The sequence below is a fragment of the Haemorhous mexicanus genome, chromosome Z (genome assembly GCF_027477595.1).
Source record: "Haemorhous mexicanus isolate bHaeMex1 chromosome Z, bHaeMex1.pri, whole genome shotgun sequence".
Taxonomy (NCBI): Eukaryota; Metazoa; Chordata; class Aves; order Passeriformes; family Fringillidae; genus Haemorhous; species Haemorhous mexicanus.
The window spans coordinates 45,739,832-45,758,893 of NC_082381.1; the positions used below are offsets into that span (position 1 = coordinate 45,739,832).

The 19,062-nt window shown below is 41.2% G+C and overlaps 1 long non-coding RNA gene across 1 annotated transcript; it reads left to right on the forward strand.

Annotated features, from left to right (window-relative positions):
- Positions 1–16,383: 16,383 nt before the first annotated feature.
- Positions 16,384–18,848, forward strand: LOC132341883 (uncharacterized). The gene is made up of 2 exons (XR_009490342.1): positions 16,384–16,741; positions 18,655–18,848. It is a non-coding gene; the product is annotated as an uncharacterized LOC132341883 (long non-coding RNA).
- The last annotated feature ends 214 nt before the right edge of the window (positions 18,849–19,062 follow it).

The following is a 19,062-nucleotide window of genomic DNA, read 5'->3' on the forward strand; positions in this document are numbered from 1 at the left end:
AGCACTTTTATTAAGGCAGTCAGTTTGACCTCTGCATTTTTTAGCTCCTTGCAGTCATCTGCGGCTGGATTTTGGGTATAGATAGCCTGCTCTGGAGACACAGTCCTGTTCTTGGCTTTAGGATGAGCCAGTTCCTGCTTCTGCTAATTTTGTCATTATATGAAGAATAGGCATCTCTCTCTGTGTCTGTTAACTACCACTCTAGCATCTTCAGCAAAAGGACAGTCAAATTTAATCCTCCCTAATGCACCCTTACCCCTCCCATCCATTGCTGTGGCATCTCATGAGGTAGCTGGAGAGACTAATGCTCTTGCTACCTTTGACCTGCCCCCAGTGTTGTGGCCAGGGTCTATGCAGCCAGTAGTCAAGTTAACAAACTTCCAGGAAATTCAATGGACTCACTATCTATCCTGGCTTTCCACAGAGGCTCCAGTGCCTAAGCTATTCTTGGTGAATTTCCCTCTTTATACCATGATATGCCCAAATTAAATACTTCTTTGTGATTGTCCAGCACCCAAACTCACTGACTTAAGCATCCAGATTCTGCATCTCCTTTAGAAGATGTTCTTTCTTTCTGTTTCTCTCCATCTTAGAAGACCTCCTTCTCACTTTGGTGCCTCTGCTTCAGCATATTCTCACCTGCCTCTGTTTGGAGAAGGACAAAGCAATCAACCTCCATTTCCCTGTCCTCATGTCTTCACACAGTCATTCTCTCCTGCTGCACATGCTCCTGGGCATGCTAGATGGACCTTCCACAAAGAAGTAATAATTTTGGTGTTTCTTATTTCTCCTATCAGCTGTTTCCTCCATTCCTTACATATCAGAGCACCACTCATAATTGCACATGATTTAGCTATCTTTACTGACTCCACTACCTTAAAAGGAAAAAAAAAAAAAATTCTGATCTTTTTTTCCACCAAGTCAGGATCTACTAGATCAGGGCTCTCCCAAGCAGCCATTAAAACATTTTCTTTTTCTTGAGAAAAGCAATGTCTTCAGCATTATCCTCATCAGAATTACAGAGCAATGAGATACCTATTATCCAAAGGTATCAGCTGTGGTTTTTCACCTCAGAGACGCCTTTAGCTGGCTGGCAGTTGGGCATTCAGAATGAGTCCAAGCAAAGTAGAAACTCAGTTTACCTCTAGGGGAAAAGGTTCAGGCGATGGTGAAGAGAAAGAGAGCGGATTCCGCCGGAGGGTTAAATCCAGAGTTTATTCCAGAGTGACAGAGTTCTGAATCTCGGTAACAACTCCAACAGAATCCCAACCGCATGGCTTCAGTGCCTTTTAAACCCACAGGGAGGGGGGAGGGAGAGGATAGGTGAACCACCAACCAGGTGGGAGGGGGAGGGTCTCAAGGGACAATGACACCTGGACAGGCCAATGACCCCAGGTCTGAGAAGCATCTTTTGAACTTCTGCCAATCACACGACGCCCTTACTGGAATGTGGAACTTGACAGACAGCAATTAGGAAGAGGGCAAGGGGGCAGGGGGAAGGGAAGGAAGAAGTTGGCACAATATCCTATCCCTATATCCGGAGGGACAGGATATAGCTTCATGCAACAACAGATACCTGTCTGTTTTTCTTGATATCTGTAAAACTTGTTCACTTTCTTATTGTGCATTCAGGGAAGAATTTTATTACAATTGCTGTATTCTGTGATGTCTGTCCAGGCTGCTTCCTGAGCTGCTCAGCAGTATTGACATTTATATCCTTCTAAAAGTGTTTATGATCAGGGACAACCTTTTTGACTAAGATTTCCAGGACTTCTCTTTAGTGGTGGGTAATCTACTGAATTAGTGTCGCCTGCCAGGATGAAATCTGCAGTGAAAATGATTCCTAGCAATCAGCCCAAAGCTATTAGTATTCAAAAGAGATATATAAATGAATGGAAGGAATAAGAAAACTGAGTATATAAAGTTAAAAGGGGGGGATGCAGACCATACAGAAAGATGCAATACAGGTTTTATTTGTATGGTATCATATAAAGCTCTCCCAAGATTAGCTATAAGATAAACATGCATTCTAGGTTTTGGTATATTTTACTTTATTTATTAAAATTAATTAAATATTACCACAACAAATTTTTGAATCCAAGTGCCACTATCACTGTTACCTCATAAGAAGCTATGATCAAGGAAACTGTATATGAAACCCATACAATCTAATTTCTGTAAAAACATCTTTTTCCATTATTGCCCTTAAAACTTTCTGTTATATGTTGTGCTAATCTTAGCAAGATATGGAGTTAATATAGCTTTGTATAGCTCTAAATATAACTCCAGCGGTCACACACATATTTAAGACATGGTTGCCATCACTTTTAGAAAGTAGTTAGTTGGATGTAGTGCCTCTTGCATTCCTGCAGGATTCTATTCCCACTAAATATACACTCTTCTGATTAAATGGGTGTTACTTCAGTAGTTTAACTTCAGGTACAGATGTTTTTCATGGAGTATCTTTCATGTTCAATCAGGCCCAAGTGGTTACTATTAATTTTTTTTCCCCCATTCCATTACCACTTTTTTGGTTGTAAAAAGACAAGAAGCTACATGGATTCTTGTTAAGATAGAGAAGGGTTCTCATTTGAAATAAATGTTTATGATCCACAAATTTCTTCTACAGAAATTTAGACTCTTCTTGAGATTCAACCTGCTACTCATTGGGCTAAATGTGTTTCTCTCAGGATAGAAAGATTCTATGCAGTTCACCTGCATGTTTTGCAGTCCCTTTAGCACATAAAGGTAAAGCAGTTCACTGACTCTGAAAAGGAAACTAAGGCTGGATTTTAAATGCTGCCAAGTGATTTTAGTCCTCAATTAAGTGCTTGTCCAAATTTTTGCCACTTCAAAAAATCTATTCAGAGTTACAGGTTCAGAAATTCACTTTTGATCTCCAAGATTTCTTTGGAAATATTTGATTCTGGACATTCAGGTTTCATTTCCCTATGTTGTTTTCAGTTCCAGTTAAAGATTTTATGAGCCTCTCACAGATGAGTACCTTTGAAGATACCAAAAATCACTAGAATTTCTTTGGGACAGTCTGGAGTTACAGCTCTGAAGCCACAATGTCTCACCTTCTTTGTCTTCTACACACTGTACTCAATGAGTAGGGTGTTGTTTAAAGGTAATATTAATGATCCATTTATATGCGTTCCAGTATATATTATGAATCACTCTGTGATGGCATAAAGTTTGTGCAATTACAGTTTAGACATAAAAGCTTGTAACACTGCACAATAATACTGTGCACAATAATACTGAATAGATTCCTGTATGTAAGATCAGATATGAGTATCTTATATACAATGTGATTTGTAGGGTATTACAGCTGGGAAATCTCAGGCTGCATGGATAGGACAAAGATTGTAGAAATAACTGGGGAAAGGTTTTGCTGTCCCCCAAACTAGCCTCTAAAGATGGAAGATGGGTTTTCCAGCAAAGTAAGAGTGAGAAAAAATGAAGAATGAAAATCTGCTGTCTACAGAATAATAAAAAAAGTTCTTACCCTAAACTCAGAAGTACTCCATCTTCTCAACCTTCTTTTTTCTTTCCTTCCACTGCCCCTGCTGCCATGGTTTCAATGGAATTTAAAACAAACAAGAAAATCTAGGAAGAGCTAGAAAGAACATGAGACAGCAAATGGGAAACACATTAAGAAGCAAAACTCTTCATTTTTTTTATCAGCTGCGGATCAGAGCTTTCAGAGAATAACTGCCCATGTTTTTTATCAGTTCTAATTAGCTAGTTCTTCATGTGCTTGTTGCATGTGGACACATATAAACAGTAGTGATAGGTGGATGCAGTTTGACCCTGCCTACCCAAGAAAAAAACTCCTTCCAGAGGAGAAAAAAAAAAAAATTTCCCAAGGGTTTCTTTGGGTCATTTTTCAAGGAGAACTGAGCATCCTCTATGCATTCAGCAGCTTAGCTACTTTGGCCCCAGTGCAGCTGTATTATAGCCCTTCTTACAGACTGCCACTGTGAGAAATGTACTGCAACCACAGAATGACAGTAAGATGTAGGAATCCATCTTGACTTACACTATTACCTTTATTTTGGTGTACCTTTAATTCCCTCAGTCAACCCATGACAATTTTTCACCATTGTGCACTGAGGAAATTTCACAAACTATTCTATTAGAAAAAGTTTCTGTTTAGTTGATCCTAATTTGGAAAAACAAGCTGGAATAAAATGACTTCTTAAGGGATCTTCCCAGCCTGTCTTTCCATGTTACAATCCCTGCAAAGGAAGAGAGTATAACTATAAAGTACACCTGCACACTGCAATATCACAATCACATTCAGCTGCACACACTGCTGCAAGGGAGCTGGAGGAGGTGTCAAATGGAATATGGCACCATGATTGGATGCCCTGTTCTCGCAGGAAAATATACAGTAAAAAATCCAGCAATGCTATTACTGCTTGGAGGGGGACCAGCAGTCAGGGATTTTGTGTCATCTCCTCCTTTTGCACAGTATCTACAACCTTGGGAATGTCAGAGTAAATCTGCTGCTTACTGTCACTGTTATCAAAGTTTTATGGAAGCCACTGTGTTTCAGGTTAAAATTTTCCAGCAATACAGGATTTACTGGCTCCCCGACCAACTACAACTGATTCTGGAGACCTGAATGATCCACTTCTGTACATAGATGCTCTTTCTGTTTTGATAGCTGACCTGCCATGCACAAAAAACCAATTTGATGTATGGAATTAATCTATTTGGTATTAGGAGGTAATAGAAGTTAAACATATCTCTTCATCAATTCAATTCCACAGTTCTTGGCCACTAACAATTCTAGAAAATATCCTCACTGACCAATTTTCTGGCATGTGTCTAAGATTTGAGAACATGTAGTCTTGGATGCCTAAATTGTTTACTAAGGAAAGCTGGTGAAGAAAAAGTATGGCTGCATTTATCAAAGACAGCAACAAACCCTTAGATGAGTTAACTTGGTTAGAGCATGGTGCAGTGGTAATAACAAAAAGATTTGTGGGTCCAATCCCCATATGTGCCATTTACTTAGAAGAGTTGGACTTGATGATCCTTGTGGGTCCCTTCCCTTTCAGCTCAGAATCTTTTGTGAAGCAAACTCTAGTTTTTAACCTGTGCCTTCAAATATCAATAGTAACATACATTGCACTAAACTCCATATTCCCTTACACATTCTGAGTTATCACAACCTTGTGAAAATCCTGCATGCACTTATTTTATCTACACTTTACTGAGAATGTCAAAACCCTGGTTCTTCCAGCTTTTTGTTCCTAGGACTGATTTGCAGACATCCAGCTTTTGTATTTGCATCTTTTCTCTTACAGTCCCCGGCACCTCCTAAGTGGATGGAAGCTGCTGGCAGCTAAGCTCTGACTTGCTGTTTATATTCTGTGGAGTTTTGGCAGCAGTGGTACAGAGCAGAATGGCAGGTTTTTCCTCCGTTCTTTAAGATGCACTGACTGGCTTGGAGCTGTGGATGACCATGAAACAGAGGCTGAGTGCAACAAGTATAGGAGAGGGGGGCTGAAAAGCAACACAAAAGTGACCCAACTTCTGACACTTCACAAATCACTGTCACTCGCCTCTGAGTCAAGTTCCTCCTTGCTGCTCTGGATAAGAGAAGTGATTCTGTGATATCAGTGGAGACTAGCTACAGACAAAATCAAGTTTTGCTCAGGTCTGTATAAACACAAATAAATGACAGGACAAACACAACCTTTATCTTTCCTACAAAATGCAGTTTAAGTTCAGTTGCTAAACCACTGGTAAACTTTGTATCAGCCTTTCATACAGTCACTCATCAAAATGATAGTATTTTTTTCTAATTGGAACTATCACTTCTGCAGCACTACTGTGTGGGTCTGCATTAGAGAACGTGGGCCTCACATACATGTATCAAAGGGAAAACCTTTTCAAACTTTCCTGTCAAACCAATCTAAGTGAACAGCTTCCTTCTGCCACATAAAAATGGCATCCAAACCCTGCATGCCTATGGCTGCAGGACAATATTAGCTATGATTAGAAATTAATCTCTCTTTGCAAAGTTTGTGCTTTTAAAATTTTCACAATCTTAATTACTCACTCACATGTTTAATGAGCCTTAAGTGGATGACTCCTCATCTTTGGTTGGTGTTATTGCAACTATTCGAATTACCTGGAGGATCTTGTTTTTTCTCCTCTTTCTTTGACAAGACTGGTTTCTAACCATCAAATCAATATTTATCTTGAGGAAAAATGTAGTACCAAAGGACATATCAACAAGTTTCCATGTGAACAGAGAGAGAATAACTAACGAGATTCATTGCTTAAACCAGCTCAGCTCTCACCCTCCCTTACACTTTCCTTCTACCTTTTTCCCTCCAAATGAACTTAATTTCTGCCTGTGCCCAGCCTCTGAAACATCCCATATCAGTTAATAGCAGCCCACAAAGGTGGAGTCTGTGAAAGGACAAACCAGGGTGCTTTTAGCTACATCACATCATTCCAGACCAGTGTGAAAGCCTGGCTTAGGTACAGGGGGAGTTTGCTTTTTGAAGTCAAGAAATCACTGAATTGCTGGGACAGGCTGCAAATATGTCTTAATTACTGCAAGACATTCCTCCATTTCCATAGGCCATTATACTGCTGGTTTAAACACAAACTGACTTAGCGCTTGTCAACACAAGGAAGCTACTTCTTAGTAAGGAAGAAAGTTAATTTACAGCTGAGTACTATTCTTCTGTGGACACATGCAGTTTGCATGGAATAAACTACTGTTCATTCAAGCTTTAAGTGAATATTTGCTCAGGATTCAATCCCTAAAGACTATTCAGTTCGATGTAGATCAGACTTGTGAGAGATCTAGTGAAGACTAATCAGCTGAACACTGAAGTACCAAGTTTTTAAAAAATGATGGAAAAAGCTAGAAGAAAACCATAGGATTCCTTCAAAGTTACATTTATAGTAGTCCATAGTAATCCACAGTAATTTGCAGCTTGCCAAACAACTAGCAGGTTAACTGCTTGGAAGTTAACTTCTAAGCAGCCTAGGCAAAGGCTCTTGCTATATCACAGGCACACATGAAGTGCATACTGCTGTTAGTCAGGCAGCTGTTAACAGAACCACTACATTTTCAAAAGGAAAATGAAGCCTTCCTGGTGCTTCATTTCCTTTTCCATGCTGTGCTACAAAGTCCATTGGCCTTCTATCATCCTTTTCCTAAGTGTTTAGGATCAGGATTTCTTTGTCAACTAAACCCTTCTGACTGGTCTGGCTCTTGTATATTGAGCTTAACTGTTCCACTCATGAGCTTTTCTCTTTTCTATCCAATTTGATGTCCCATCCTTTCTGACTTAACACTAAGGCAGGCAGTTAAACCTTCCTGAAGCATTACAGAGTAAGATGTATACTCTGGGAAGTGGGTAATTTCAAGACATAGCAGCATGGTCTGAAAATATCTCTCTTCATAGTTACAGGATTGGAATCATGAGGACAATGGTCTGGCAGCTTCAAAGTATGTAGACTCAGACTTCATAAACACTTTGCACATGGGGCTGCCTTTCTGAGTGATCTGTAAGTATTAAAAGATAAAGTTTGAGCTCTCTTGCCAACACTTAAACTGTGGCTAGTACAAATTCTTGGAGAGTGCCACACTGAACCCCTGTGATTCTGGGATTTGCATAAACATTTAGATGTGAAAAGACAGAAGAAACTGTCTGATATAAATTACAACGAACATAACCTGATTTCTTCTGCCAGGAAAGCCATGGTACAGGTGAGCCGTAGACATAGTGCAGATGACCTTACAGTGTGTTAAAGAAGAAAGTTTAGGTCTATTCTTTACAGAGACCCTCAGTCCCTTACAGCCAAAATCTTGACAAAAACAAACAAACAAACAATAAATAATAAAAAAAAAACCAAAAAAAACCCCCAACACTTTGCCCAGGCTAAAAAAGGAAAATTTAAAAATAATGTGAAGAGAAAGTTCCAAATAACTTACAGGAAGAAAGGAAAGGATGTTTGTCCCTTCTGCACATGCACTTGGGCAAGGCCACTATTTTTGAAGGCAGAGGTGGTTCAGGTGGAGTTTGGAACTGTAGGTCTTTCTACCCTTCTCACAGACAATTCATGCACTGATGCACTACAGAACTCAGAGGGCAACTGTTGTCCTCATATTGCAAAAGTCTCATACCTTCTCGGTGATTTCTCATGGGCATCTCTCTCCTCAGCACGGCCAACCCACTCTTTTTGTAGCACTCTACTTACTGGACACAGCTGTGGCCTATTAAAGGCAGGCCTGTTCCTAACCTTTGGTGATTAGCACAGCTGCCACTCCTCAGGTGTGTGGCTACCTTCTGCACTACCTTTATTTTCTTCTATCCTTCCACAAATCCCTCTTTTCTTTTAATTATTAAGTTGCAGTATATCTGGAAAGGTATGTGAATATGTTATAATGTCAACTTACTCAAACATATTTCAGTTATGCAAATGTTTAGGCACCACATCACAGTAGGAACATACATTTCTAAGTTCTGATTTAGTTTTGCTTTTCACAGTCTAAAACATCAACCTAAGGCTTTTCATCAACTAACGTGTCTACTATCTTTTGCAGGGCTCTTTGCAAAAGATAGCAAACCTAGTACAAGCATCTTTTGTGTAATTTCTGTTTAACTTCGGAATTTGTCTGTGCACTGACCTTGATTCATTACCCAAACTTACATTACATATTATCAGAAACTCTTATACTTACACTTCTAGAATATTGACAATATCAATAGCTGTACAGCTTTATAAGCTTACAAAAATAAGTTAAAGGCTATATATTAGAGTAGTAACAAATCAACAGTTACATAATTTTATCAATAGCTATAGAACTTGAACAACATTGGTCCAGTATCTGTTGAGTGTACTTATGCTTACGCGATATAAACTTTCCAGTTACACCTAATCAAAGATTAATAGTTGCAATTCACAAACAAAATGAACATTTCATCAGCAAACGAATACACCATAGTGAATGATAGAGCTACTCTGTCTCTAGCTCTAACTGCCGTTTTAATAATTCTCTTCTTTCTTTTACAGTTCTTTGTGGTATTAGTTGGCCACTGCAAGACTTTCTTGCCTTACTCTGTTTCCCATGTAGATGAAACAATCTGTTCTTCTCTTGTGGTATTATTTCTCATTGTGTCTCCAGCGGCTCACCTGTACTCCAGGTGTTGAAGTCTATCAGGTCCAGACCAGGCAGCATCCCCTGCTGCTCTCAGTGCTACACTGGGCTCTATCTCCGGCTGCACCTCACCCTACAGCCCAATCCCAAATCACATCAGGTTACTCCGGAGACAGCCACTATACAATTTTAGAAGGCTTCTCTTACATGTTGTCTGTGCAGCTCTGACTCTGCCTCTCACTGCCATTGTGGGGGAACCTGGCCCCATCCTGGGTCTCTGCTGGGTTGCAGCCATACCTTGGCAGAGGGGTGCAGGGCTGGCTCCAACATGCTAAATAAATAAAACATGTAGCATCTATCCTTCATATCCAGCATCCTTCTTCTTGGGGGTGGTGTCTCATACATTGTCCAGACTACTAGGCTCTGAGATCTGCCTGGCAACAATTCATCTGGATTTTTAGGCTCCCAGGCTCTTAGTCCACCTGCTCAGCTCCTAAGCTCCCCTGTCTTATTTCTCTTAGCTCTGCAATCATCTTCCTGAATCACCTTGGGATCACATTGCTTAATATTTAACTCTTATTTCCCCAAACTGCCACAGGATCACCTCCTTATTGCTCTCTCTACAGTTCTCGGCCCAAATCACCATGGGATCACATTGGGCTCACCAGCTGTTGTCCTCATATTTCAAAAGTCTCATACCTTCTTGGTGATTTCTCTTGGGCAGCTCCTCACATCACTGACTCTTTCTTCTTCACAGCCAACAAACTCCACCTCTCTCCTCAACCACCTAACCCACTCTTTTGTAGCACTCTACTTACTGGACACAGTTGTGGTCTATTAAGGGCAGGCCTGTTCCTAATCTTTGGGGATTAGTACAGCTGCAACTCCTTGGGTGTGAGGCTACCTTCTGCACTCTCTTTATTTTCTTACATTCTACCCTTCCACAGGTAACAAAGGCTCCACTGTAGCAGACAAAGCTGAAAATGCTACTGTTCTTGGGTGGGACTTTTTGATTATTTTTAATAGCCTATTTTGTTATTATTCTCACGGTGACTGAGCAGAAGCCTGTTGAATACTTTCTAGAATGGGTGAAGACACACAAAGCAAAGCAAATTAATTTTTTCTGTTTGGTGTATGTATGGAACAAAAAATGTTATGCTGTTAAATGCAAAACATTACTGTCACCAAAGGTTTGGGTATCACTTAATTCAAGATGGCCCTATGACCTAGAACTGGACAGAACTTCTCTTACAAAGTGTATGGCTACTACTGAAACAAAATCATAGCCCTCTGTCAAAGAAGAATCATCCTGACAGACAACCTTTGTAATCAATATTATTCAAATTTCCAGACAGAAGTCAATGTCCTTCACTATATGCAGGAATCTGAGAAAAAAGCTTCACAGAATAACAGAGTAAGCAGAGTTGGAAGAGACCTTCAAGGATCATTGCAACTCCTGGCCCTGCACAGAACCATCCCCAAGAGTCACACCCTGTACCCCAGAGCATTGTCCTAACACTGCTGGAACTCTGTCAGGCCTGGTGCTGTGATCACTTCCATGGAGAGCCTGTTCCAGCGCCCAACTGCCCATGGGGTGAAGAACCATTTGCTGATATCCAGCTTAAACCTCCCCGGACACAACTTCAGGCCATTCCCTCAGGTCCTGTCTCTGGGCACCAGAGAGACAAGATCAGTGTCTGCATCTCCTCTTCACCTCACAAGGAAGTTTTACCAGTTTCTTCCTTCAGGCATGTTCAGGTGAGGCAAGTAGTAGGCACATCTCCACAAAACCTTCCATACTCTTCTTTTCAAGAAGAGGATTTTGCCCTACATTCCACAAAGTTCCAGGTGACTCCAAGGGAGACACAGCTGTAAAGGCTGCTTGTGCAATTTGCCGTGACTCTTAGCAAGTTAGAGGCCAATTCAGAGAACTATTTGGTAGCAAGTGAAGAATGTCAAAAATCACTTATGAATAGAGAACCTCTACATTTTTTATTAAATAGGATAACAGTATACAATTCAGCAGCAAAACCCAGACTTCTTGCATCCATTTGCATTCATGTATTTGGTATTAATATCAGGTTTATAAAAATGTATATACTTCACCTTTCTTTTAATATCACTGACATCAGCACATAGGGCAATTCTAGCCAAGACCCATGTCCTACATCTGAGCTACATCAAGCACCACATTTAAGATTCATATAATGAGATAATGTAAAGGCAGGAATAATGTGTATCCCCCCTGAATGGCCACTGAACAGAAAAAGGAAGAGCATACATTAAACCTACAAGGTGTTCCTGTGGCATGGCCATTCTACCTTTATTTCCTCTACGCAACATTTCCTTTGGGAATAGCTGAACTAATACAATTCCTGGTGAAGTGTGATGAGCGGTGATGATTTCAGATGACTGAAATCAGGGGAACAAAGAGAAGGCTTGAGAATGCTTGGTAAGGTCTGTATTGCATTGTAGGCTGTGGAATAAATTAAAAGAGCAGAGGTTCAGCCACATGATTCAAAACTTTATTCAGATCAACTCTAAAATGTCCAATTTATATTTTTAAATGGCAATCAGAAGAAAGAAAGTTACCCACACATTTCCAACTCCAAGATAGATGCATATATTTTCTGTTTACTACCCAAAATTCTCAGCCAGCTGTGGTTGTAAGGCTAGGTCTCAAACCCAGGCAGCAGCTTACAGTTACTGCTAACTGGTAGCCATACAAAAAAATAAGAAAACAGCATTTCTAACACAGAAAGAATTGTTATTTACATAGTGCCCAGAGCATGCTAAAGGCTCAGAAGGGAAAGTTAAATAACGAACGTATGACGTAAAGCAATAACCCTGCTGTTACTGTAATAAAAATGAATGTTCTTGCTTCCCTAGGCACAGGGCTGGTCTCCACATTCATTTTGCTACTGAAGTAGCCATGTGTTTTTAAATTGCTATGCTGGAGAGATTTGTTTAATTTTATTTTCTTTCAGTATTAAACCTCTCAATTCCTCAGCCACAGAACAGGAAGAGATTACTGAGTTCAGCACAGTTCTTGAAGTCAAAAAGAGTTACTTCTCCAATAGGAGGGCTTTTGTTCAGACCACAAGGCTGTTTAGACAGTGTAGATCTGTAAGCTGTAAGGAACAGTTAGTGCCAGAGAAATTAGCTTGTTCTTTGTACTCATCTGTGTATGAAAAAAGAAAAGCTGCATAGTATTAACAGAAGAATTATTTAAGAGGTAAGACATATCCATAGCCAAGCTTCTGCAGTTCACTGTTATTTCAGACAGGGCCAATGATTGTGCCAACAAACCCCTAACAGTATCTGTGCATGACCAAAAGACATTCTTTGAATGCTCTGCTCTTGAAATCAAATGCAAGTGCACGCATGTGTTCTAGCAGGCTCTCAATCTGTAGCATCTGTGTGCACATTGCAGGACAGTCTGAGCATTTAAAGGGAACTCAGTTGAGAAAAGTATCCAGATTTCTCACATGTGCAGAGAAATGTTCACCACTTAGTTTAATCATATGTTGGACATCCATTTAAAAACAAAGAAACAAGACAACTCCATTTTTCTGAGAGAGGAAACTTATGTCACAACAATCAACTTCTACTTATCTTCTTTTTGACTTCATATTATTCATGATATTTTGTTTTATTATTTTACCTCCATACCAATACAAAAGCATTTAGTCTCATTTCATTTATTACATCTGCTAATTGCCACAACTCATTCTAATGTTTGCATTATAGTAATGCATAAGACTTCCAGTTAGTAGTCATGTACTGTGTAAGCACCAAATATAAAGACAGTAGTGCACATATAAGCATACCTGCAGCACTGTGTTTGCAGACTCTGAACTTTTATAAAAAAATTAAATCGCTTTAGCTCTGTTATAAATGATCAGCGAGAAATCCTAATTAATAAATGCGAAAGATTTTATTTCCGCGACCAAAATAAGGTCCTCAAAAACCCACAGTCAAAGAGACTGGGTCGAGCCCAGGGTCAGCTCTGGGTGAACGTAAATCCGACCTCTATCGCATCGGATCCCCCTCTGCTCACGAATGCCGTGTCCGGCAGGGCTGTTTTATACAGTTTTTCCTGCCTGAGGCAGAGGTGCCCCCATTTCAAGCGATGATCACCCTTGGGTGTTCCCTGATGGTTGCGGGGGAAGCCCATCTCCGCACCAGCCACGTTCTTTTATTAGTTAACGAGGCATACTTCTCCTGCTGCCACCAGGAGTTTCGTAATTCCAGTGCGGTAATCTGTCTCCAGGTTGTCCGTGGTCAGAGGCTTGTTGGATGTTAAATCCATTTCACAATTTTTATTTTATACATTTTTCCCCTTAAGCATGAATTACTTTATATTACATATTACAAGCTCCATACCCAGACTCATATATTTCATTAAATCATTTTAGAAATCTATTTATAAGATCCCAGTTACATGACTGAAGTCTTAATTTCAGCCTGAAGAAGCTAATGGGAATATTCTTGCTAATGGGGAAAAAAATCTGACCAAAAAAATCCCACATTTGAGATAAGACTTTGTCATTCTAGTTCCTAATGCTTAACTCCTAATTCTAAAAGGGAAGCTGAAAATGAAGACTTAAAGATCCTAACTGCTGTGTTTACTGCACAGGACTTCTACATGAGGTATAATTGGAATTCTTGCCTTTGTAAGCCAGATAATGAATATTCCATTAAACAGGGCTCCAATTTCGCTTGCAAGGAAACTGAATTGGAAATCTGTGCTATTTTTAAAGACAATGCCGTTTACAATAAAATTCCAGCTCAACTGGGTTAGTTTCCAAGCTGTTGAGACATGTCCAGTCTTGTCAGAAACATCACAGGGGCATGAGCTCTATATCACCCAGTATAAGATATCCTTCTCAAGAATAGCCCTCTTACATTTTTAGCTGTCCGAATTAGAAATATAAAACCATCCTAAAATACAGTAGGAAAGGAGTAATGTTTGAAAGTGCAGTGTGTCTACCTGATTTTCAGCACAACACTGTGAGACAGATTAGGAGATGCACTTGCCTGAAGCACAACATTTTCCACTTCTGCAGTCTGGGATTTCTAGCTACAAGTCTGAGTCACCACTGAAGTGACACAAGGAGGGACAAAGACCTGGAGGGACAAGGAGTAAGGGCAGATGAAAAGGAAGCACAAAAACTACAAACACTCATAAGCACAAACCCAGAAGACAATACATGACAGGCGGAGTCTTTTGAAAGAGACTGCAATACTAGCTCTGGTATACTCCTCTTCAAAAGATTGTTTTATCTACAACAATTTTAGCTTGTAATTCTGTCCTCCCAAGCAGGCTGACACTTCTTTTAAAGTATGAAAACTGTTTCTTCACTGGTATGCATGCAAGTCCACAGCTACTACAAGATTCAGGAGACAATAAAATAGTATGAATAATTGTAAATCAGATAATCTCATTATTCCGGTAGGAACACAAAAATTACAGCTTTGGTAAACTTTTTATTTATGAGAAAGTCAGAAGATTCACTTTTATGTTTAATGGTCCCCCAGACGGTTCAGTTCTTAGTAAACAGCAATTGTGCAGTTTCCCTTAAATATCCCTGAAGTGAAAGAAAACAAATGCAGGTGGAAAATCTACATCAACAGCTGTGAGAAATGCAAGGGAAGGGGGAGGGGAAAACAACATCAAAGACTGTAAAGCTGATATAATGGTTACATTCCTACCACCTCCCTTCATTTCCTGTAGCAAGTCCAAATATTTCTCCTCATTGTATTTGTACCTTTTTGCAGCATAGGGATGACCAGTAAACATCTTCATTCAGAAACCTGGTAACAACTGAGTACAGAAAGAGAGAGAAAGGCTAAGAGAAACCAATCAGTGCTTTACAAATGGAGAGAAGAAAGTCTGTAAGGGGACAAGGGGTGGGATTCCAGTGAAAAACACACCAAAAAAAACCCCCACGAGAGTGAGGGAAAACTTCATAAGCATTTATAGCGAATCGCAAAGCTGCTTCTAAGATTGAGGAGACATTCTTCCTCTTTACTGCTTCACTTTACATTGCTGTCCAAATATCGTTTCTGAAAGTGTATGCCACAGCTTAAATAGCTAAATAGGAGCGATCTGTAAGTCATGAAAGAATAAAAATATTCTTTCATTTCTTTTATAAGTGTTTAATGACAAACTGTACTTACATTTCCTTTATGGAGTGATATACAAAAACCATGACTGTGTATTATGTTTAAAATGCTCGCATTAAATTTCCTTCAATTTTGTCTCTTCTAGACCAAAGGAGGATTGTTTTGCTGTTCTTTGAGAGCTCATCCTTCTATTAAGAGAGTTAAAAAAATATTTCTGACAGTGTCAAAAATATCTACAAACACTCCTGAAACTGATCTAGAACTCCCCATGGATAATTTGTATCTTCAGTTCACAGGCCACTTAGGATCATCTTTGCCGTTCTTTATAGCATTGTCCTTGAAACATAGGTAGGAACATAGGTCGTGTGTTGTAACTACATATAATACAAAAGAACAAACTCCTCACCTGATTTTCCTGGCTAATGAGCACAGGGTAAATTTATGGAAATAATACAAAAAGCCAAACTGAGACTGGGTAAGTTTTACCTAGAGGAAGCATGTATTTAAACCTCCTCAAGCACAAAATTCAACCCAGCTGCAGGATTCCAGTCTGGTCTCAGTAAACACATTATAGTGTACTTATTTTAGCTCTTTTAAAAATTGCTGTGCATGCCTCATCACCGGGATTTTAACACTGTAGAGATATCCAGCTCTTACCGAGTGAGCAAACATTTCAGTTTGCTCCTAGAAAAGACCTCAGAAAAGTATTCTTTTTACTGTTTTCTCCATCTTATACTGCAAGCTCAGAAAAGAATGGTTTGGTGTTGGTCTGAAGGTTTTGTAAGTCTCTTTTAAACACTTTTGGTTGATCCAAGATCAAAATTCTCAGTGGAAGTAATCCTTTCATGCTAAAAATCCATGCAGTATTACTGCAAGATTTGTGCCCAACAGAACACTCATTCAGACAGCGTTACCACTGGGACTACTGAAAATTACTTTGCAAGGTAATTGTGGTGCAGGACGGGCTTGCGTTACGATTTTGCTTGCAGCGTTTAAAGGAAATGCAGAACTATGGTTTACAGGATCGGAGGCGCTCTGCAGGAGTGGAAAGCGGGCGGCGCAGGCGGCGCACGCCCTGCGGCAGTGACCGGCAGTAACCCCGCTCTCAGCCACTCTCGGCGAGCAGCGAAAACATTCGCTCCCCTTGCCAGCGTTTGGGATGAGCAACCTCCGGGGTATCCACAGTGCGAGTCCTGCGAACACATAACCTCTCGGCTGCAAAATAGGTGGTGGTCGAGGGAGCCGAACTGACGAATGTAACACGCACGGGCTCCTGCTGCACGGGAGGGTCCGCGCCCCCACTGAAGTGACACAGCCACCTGCGTGGCTTCCCGGGGGAAAAGCTGAGGGCCTGGGGGCGCTGGGGCAGCAGATGGGCTCGAGGTGTGTGGCCGGAGGAGCAGGCTGCGGGAGCGCCTGGGATTCGGGCACCCTGACCGACAGTAACCCCGCCGCCAGCGCCGCCGCCAAGTAGGTGAAAAGTAACTAGGAGTCATCGCCCGCGGGAAGCGCTTCCCCCGCCCCGCCTGGCCCGCGGGGACGGGCGGGGGGGCTGCCCGGGGTGGGGGCAGGAAATGCGGGGGGGGCAGAACGGAGCGAGAGATGGGGGATGGGGCGACTACGGAACACGGGTTGCTGGTATCGTAGCACAAGGGAGCCAGCGCCCCCGAATTCTGCTGGTCCTCCCCTCCCGAAACACCTCGCCCATAGGAAAAAAGTGGCTTGGGCGTGCGTTAGCTGGGGAGAAGGAGATGGGCGGGCCGGAGCCCCGTGCCTATTCTTTCCTAACCCCAGCCGTGTCCTAGCTGGGCTGGGGCGAGGGGTGCAAAGGGAGCCTCTCGGACAAAAGGAAGCACTTCTCTGCTTCCACCAACCTCCCACCAGCGCCCCTCTCTCGGGAGACCTGCCGCTAGTCCGGGCTGCAGAAGTGTCGAGTGCTGCCACGTCCTTGTCAGACACAAGTCGTGCTTCGGTCACATGTGCTGCTGCCGCTCAAAACCAAACCCAAACCCAAACCCAGCCTCCGGGCGGCCGCGCTGCGCCGAGCCTGGCACCAGCTGCGGCCGCCTTTCCTTTATGAGCCACTCTGTGCCGACCTTTATTACTAGCAGTAAGACTGTATTTAGTAACTTTAGTAAATTATTGGTATTTGAACAGATTTTCATCTCTGAGGTGACAGAGACAAGACAAACGGCGTCTCTTTAGACTTACTTTTTAGTTGTTTATGATCTCCCTTAAGGAGCTTTGGGTAATTCATGCTGCTGCTAACCTAGACAGGCTCTGACCTCCATGTTAGTTTCCAGCATGTGAAAAAGAGTCATCAGCTCTCATATACATATAATAGTGTGCATATGTATAATTATGTGTATAATCAGCATCTTAAGTGCTAGAATCCTCAGTCCTAAGCATCTTCCTGGTGGACTGTGGTTAGGGATGAAAAACCATTCTGGGGAGAGGGGTGCCCCCGGCAAGCTGCTGTGCTGTGGCAGGACCAGCCAGCTGAGTTGTGACTGGGGCGATGCAGCATTCTGCCCGGGGTAGGATCGGAGTGCTCCAGCTGGGCAGCTGCCTGTTCTGTAAACAGCCACACAAGAAACTTAAAATCCCACAGGGACGCTAATAAATCTCCAGCTTTTTTTGCTCTCTTCACACAGCACTGTAGGGCCCATTTGTTTTGTAAAATATTAGGAGGAGAGTGGCTACTGTCAATAGTGGCACTGCACAGGTGCCGCAATAGAGATAGGCTTGCAGCATCGCACAGTCTGTCTTCATCTCCTCTCCCTCCTCTGGAATTTAATTCGTACTAAGTGTGAATAACTTACTGAGCTATTTCAAGCTTCAAATGGTACTACAGTTTACAGACCATAAAGGGCACTGGTGTTTAATATTTTTTTGAGCTTTGGGTATGTCAAGAGACAGGAGATAGTCATTATTACATCCAAACAAAAATACAGTGCTAGGAATTCTACAGGTTCTTTACGGCTTCACATAAATCTATATGAGTGAAAATCTTGGTGGATTCATTCTACATCACCACTTCTGCCTTTTGTAAACACAACATATAAGAGATTTTAGGGCAGATTTAATCTCAAAACGTGCATTTGACTGCATATTAGGCCTTTGCCTGATTTAACTATCTGTCTTAATCGAGTAGGTGTGGTGACAGTAACAATATGTAGAAAACATCATGCCATTACTCAATAGAGTATGTTTCTAAATCTGTGTATCAGTTAAATCTATGTGAATTCCTTCCATCTTCTGCTTTCAGTGTAGAGAGATTGTCTACTTGTTTCAAAGGCTGACATGACTGTGTTTCTTCTATAATGAAAATTCACTGTGCACTTAGCTTTTTTCATTACTGGGTCTACTACTTTTCTTTGCAGATGTCTCAGAAACAGTTGTTCCAGGTACTATGCCAGTCCTAAGGAAGATAAATGTGTTTAACCTCACAGAACAAAGCGCTCTCCTGCAACCTGAACATGCTGAAACAAAGCATTGCTGCTGCAGAGGACAGCACAGGGGGCTGCAAGTATATTTCAGTAGAGGAGGAAAAATAAAGCTAGTATGAACCTTCAAATTGCTCAGAAAAGAATATTATTTCAAAACCCTTCATATTTGTGCAGGCATTTGGACCATAGTATTCCTAAAAGCATACTATTTCTGTCTTACAGCACCCTCAAAAGTGCTAGATACCTCACAGAACAATTTGAAAGTAAGTTCTGGCTTGAAGTATTTGCAATCCATTTTCCCTAAACTCAAGTAGGCGATGTTAAATTCAGTTCAAAGTGGTA